The sequence below is a fragment of the Rattus norvegicus genome, chromosome X (genome assembly GCF_021556685.1).
Source record: "Rattus norvegicus strain SHRSP/BbbUtx chromosome X, alternate assembly SHRSP_T2T, whole genome shotgun sequence".
Taxonomy (NCBI): domain Eukaryota; kingdom Metazoa; phylum Chordata; class Mammalia; order Rodentia; family Muridae; genus Rattus; species Rattus norvegicus.
This window is the reverse complement of record NC_141554.1, coordinates 123,167,393-123,172,919: the sequence shown is the minus strand read 5'-3', so window position 1 is coordinate 123,172,919 and position 5,527 is coordinate 123,167,393.

Genomic DNA, 5,527 nt, shown 5'->3' with positions numbered 1-5,527 from the left:
CACCAATGGCTTATGCTCTAAGATCAAGAATCGACAAATGGGATCTCATCAAACTGCAAAGCTTCTGTAAGGCAAAGGACACTGTGGTTAGGACAAAATGGCAACCAACAGATTGGGAAAAGATCTTTACCAATCCTACAACAGATAGAGGCCTTATATCCAAAATATACAAAGAACTCAAGAAGTTAGACCGCAGGGAAACAAATAACCCTATTAAATATGGGGTTCAGAGCTAAACAAAGAATTCACAGCTGAGGAATGCTGAATGGCTGAGAAACACCTAAAGAAATGTTCAACATCTTTAGTCATAAGGGAAATGCAAATCAAAACAACCCTGAGATTTCACCTCACACCAGTGAGAATGGCTAAGATCAAAAACTCAGGTGACAGCAGATGCTGGCGAGGATGTGGAGAAAGAGGAACACTCCTCCATTGTTGGTGGGATTGCAGACTGGTAAAACCATTCTGGAAATCAGTCTGGAGGTTCCTCAGAAAATTGGACATTGAACTGCCTGAGGATCCAGCTATACCTCTCTTGGGCATATACCCAAAAGATGCCTCAACATATAAAAGAGACACGTGCTCCACTATGTTCATTGCAGCCTTATTTATAATAGCCAGAAACTGGAAAGAACCCAGATGCCCTTCAACAGAGGAATGGATACAGAAAATATGGTACATCTACACAATGGAGTATTACTCAGCCATCAAAAACAACGAGTTTATGAAATTCGTAGGCAAATGGTTGGAACTGGAAAATATCATCCTGAGTGAGCTAACCCAATCACAGAAAGACATACATGGTATGCACTCATTGATAAGTGGCTATTAGCCCAAGTGCTTGAATTACCCTAGATCCCTAGAACAAACGAAACTCAAGACGGATGATCAAAAGGTGAATGCTTCACTCCTTCTTTAAATGAGGAAAAAGAATACCCTTGGCAGGGAAGGGAGAGGCAAAGATTAAAACAGAGACTGAAGGAACACCCATTCAGAGCCTGCCCCACATGTGGCCCATACATATACAGCCACCCAATTAGACAAGATGGATGAAGCAAAGAAGGGCAGACCGACAGGAGCCGGATGTAGATTGCTCCTGAGAGACACAGCCAGAATACAGCAAATACAAAGGCGAATGCCAGCAGCAAACCACTGAACTGAGAATAGGACCCCCGTTGAAGGAATCAGAGAAAGAACTGGAAGAGCTTGAAGGGGCTGGAGACCCATATGTACAACAATGCCAAGCAACTAGAGCTTCCAGGGACTAAGCCACTACCTAAAGACTATACATGTACTGACCCTGGACTCTGACCCCATAGGTAGCAGTGAATATCCTAGTAAGAGCACCAGTGGAAGGGGAAGCCCTGGGTCCTGCTAAGACTGAACCCCCAGTGAACTAGACTATGGGGGGAGGGCGGCAATGCGGGGAGGGTTGCGAGGGGAACACCCATAAGGAAGGGGAGGGGGGAGGGGGGATGTTTGCCCGGAAACCGGGAAAGGGAATAACACTTGAAATGTATATAAGAAATACTCAAGTTAATAAAAAAAATTAAAAATAAACAAAAGAAAATTTAACACCTTAAAAAAAAAAGCACCATCTAGATGAGGACCCAGTGCTGACAAGACCTGTGGACTAAGAGAAGTACCTCTCACTGAGTCCTGCCCATGGTACTACCCCAGAGAAACAGGAACTAGTAAATGTGCATTATTTTAGGCTTCTAGGATTGTGTTAATTGGTCATGCAGTAATAGAAAAGTAATTTTTTTGGGAGTCAAAGCCAGGGTTGCTTAACTGTGGAGTTGAACTCTTAACTACTACAAGAATTTTTGTAGCATTTTGCAAATTCCTAAACATTTCAAAGCTTGAAAGCCAGTAGAGAGGGAGAACACACATCCAGTGGAAAGCTGTCCAGCTATAATGTGAGACATTATAAGTATGTCATGAAAACCGAGCAGGACAGAAAACACAAGTTTATATTTACCAAAAACACCTTATTGGAGCGGACTTGGCTTTTGCTAGAACTCCAGGCTGTGCTACTGGCAAATACTTTCCTTCTGACTATTGCACGAGCTACAAAATCTGTCTGTTGCTTGCAAGCAGATGACAACACAGTACTTCTTTTCACAGGGCTCAACTAAAAATGGACTAAATGTGAGATCCAGCTGAAATCTTTCAAGATCACTGAAGTCCTGGGTCTTCATTGTGCCTTAGAGAATAGGGACTTCAACTTCCTATGCACTGTGTTCGGTTTCCCAGCTTCTGTGAGATGTCACACATGCTCAGGTAGGCTTTGGATGATAATTTTGTGAGTATTTGCATCATTTCTGCTCATGTAAGTAACTCCCGATCCTTATTCCTGTCAGCAACATCAATATAACTCATTGGTTCTCCAATTTTAACTTTGGTGGTATCTGTAATTTGGTCTGTCATGGGCTCGTTATCTGGGTGAGTGGACATGCCTAATGCATCTTTTCGGTAGCATTGTGAGCCCAAGTAGCAAAACTTTAGTGTGTGTGTGTGTGTGTGGGTGTGTGTGTGTGTGTGTGTGTGTGTGTGTGTGTGAAAGAGAGAAAAAGAGAGAGAGAGAGAGAGAGAGAGATACAGGGAGACAGAGACAGAGAGAGATGGAGACAGAGAGACAAAGAGACGGAAATGGGAAAAATGAGGAGAGGGGAAAAGGGGAGGGAAGTTAATACAGAAAGAGAGGGAGGAAGTACAGATAAAAATTGATCCTAAGTGAGGTCTGCTGACCAGGAAACCCTGGCCACAGGCTGTAGCTCCAAGAAGAGTCTTTCTCTCTTAATAGATTTTTGTTCCATTGTTGTTAAGGATGGAGAGGTAGGAAGAAGCCACTGCACCTATGCTGCACAAAAATTATAGGTGGCACTTGTCTGTAATACTAGCGCCCAGGAAACTGAAGCAGGAGGACTACTACCAAGTAAAAGGCCAGAGTTGCAGGCCAGCCTGGGCTATAGATTGAGACCCTATCTCAAAACTGATCTTTTTAAAGCCTAAAACCTCAGAAGGAATATTAACCTTTTACTGTTAGGGGAGGCAGGTCAAATGCTGGTCAAATCTCAGCAGAGGTTGCCTGTGTCCCATTTATTCTCTTGATACCATCTGTCCATCTTCCCTCTCTCTTCCCACTCTACAGTGGTAGGTAGCCAGCCACTCTCGGGCAAGGTTTTCTTTCTTTACGATTTTAGAAAAGCCATCCTTGTGGTAGGATCACTTGTGTCTGGAACACTTGCTAATAACCACTGAAGATGACAGCATAAATAAAGGCCATGCACACAGCTTGTGGTCCTCTCTTAAATGGCCCCGATGACAAGTGTGGTTCTGATCTGACCTCAACAGGGTCTGGCTCCAAATTCCGAGCGAAACATACAATAAGCCAAATCCATTAAAACAACATTAAAGGTCTGGGTTTAGCTTCACCAAGCAGCAGGATTAAACTTCAAGGGTCCAGCCACGATAAAGACATTTTTTTAAAGTCACTTGGCTCTGCACAGTGGCAGCTATTAGAAATCTGATTTTTATCTCAAAGGTACATATTTTACCTTTGATCCTCTTCCAGAACTCCCACTAATGTCAACTTTCCCCACTGTTAGGATCAAGCCCCTTACCTTGCTTTAATGTTGGCTGTATTGATGATTCTACAAGATCAACATAAAAATTACAAGGAAAATCTGCGAGGTTCCCTTCCCAGGATAAGTTGTGCTAACAAAAAGCCCTCTCTTAAGTGGTGAGATTTAAACACAGCAAATGACACAAAATAATATAGGAGTGGAAAGAGACAAAAGCCAGCAAATCTCCTGCAAAACATAGTAACAAAAAGCACGCTAATGAATCAGTCCCACTGCTTATTTAAGGTTTGGTCCATAGTCCAAAAAATTGGCAACGAAGGTCTTTAAAAGCTAAGGAGCAAGTGCCCCTTAGCATCCAAGGCTTCCCTCCAGATTTAGATAATCTGAGTAGGGCTGGTGCGGTTGACCCCCAAGGCTTAGTCAGAACTCTTTTGATCCCCATCCCCCAGCTCTACCCACGGACAAGACATCCCCAGTTCTCTGTGGTAGGCGTCTGGTTCTAGGATCTTCATCCTTAGACAGCAACATACAGACTTACCCCATCCTTTTGCCTCCAAGCGCTCAGAAGTCTTAGAAGCCATCCTCTTCCAGAGGTGACTGACTCAAAGTCCACTCAGACGCAGACCCCTGTTGTTTCCAATCCTTTCCCTCTGCCTTAGTTGGCAGTACCCCTCAACACCCACCCATCACCACTCTCCTTCTTCTCAGGTTACTTCTCCTTAGCAGGAGGAAGTTGCTACGCTTCCTCTGTCCATGCTGCCCAATAGAGCTTGGGTGCCCTGTGCTTTTGGGTGGGGTTTTTGTGTGTAAGTGTGTGTGTGTGTGTGTGTGTGTGTGTGTGTGTGTGTGTGTGTACTTGCACGCTCAAGTATGTCTGTGCTCATTGCATCCTTCTGCCTAGGCTGCCCCAGGTGCCCTCCTAAAGGGAACCAGATCTCCTTGTGCCCTCATCTCCAGCTCTTTGTGTGTGTGTGGGGGGGGTGTCAGGGGATTGGGAGGTGAGATCTGAAGCTTTCTGCCACCCCCGCCAGGGTGGGGACCCACGCTCAGTCCACAGCTGTCTGAAGCCCACTTCTAGCCCAGCAAACGCTGGTGGAGCAGTCAGAGAGAGCATTGTCCCAAGGGGCCCAAGACCCCCATCCCCAGGGCAGCCAGTGGGTCTCCAGAGGGAAAACTTAGGTAGAACAAAGAAGAAAGAGAGCTCCTAGCGCAGTCTCCAGTGCAGGAGGCGGGGGGTCACTGCGCTGCTCCGGGTGTGACTGCCTCCCTACCCCGACACACACACACACACACACACACACACACACACACACACACCCTAGTCTATCCACCATTCACCAGCACCAGGGAGCACCCGCGTGGTATTTGAGCACTTTGGCCATGGCAGCAGTACGCGGGTCTTGGCAGGAGAGCTCTCTGACCAGGGTTCAGGCTGCTTCTGATGCTGACTATGTTTCCACTGCTGCTGCTTGTTTTCAGGCCAACTGGCCAACTCAGCTTGCAGCATCTCCCAGCTCCACACACCCCGCCACCCTTCCCCCTGCCCTCCCACGCCCCTCCCCCTGCATCTCTTTGCCCTGTTCCTCCCTCTTTTCCTCCCAGGGTCCTGCCCAGATGAGGCTGTTCCCTCTCTATAATGGCTCTGACCTGAGCTGCCAACAGCCTAAGGAGGTGTGTCAAGTAACATACAAAAGTAGACTTATCATAATTACACCAGACTTCACAACAGAGACTCTAAAAGCCAGATGATCTTGGGCAGATGTGATACAGACCATAAGAGCAAAACTCTCAATTACCATAGATGTAGAAACCAAGATATTCCATGACAAAACCAAATTTACACAATATCTTTCCAAAAGTCCAGCCCTACAAAGACAATAGAAGGAAAACTCCAACACAAGGAAGGAAAGTATACCCTAGAAAAAGTAAGAAATTAATTT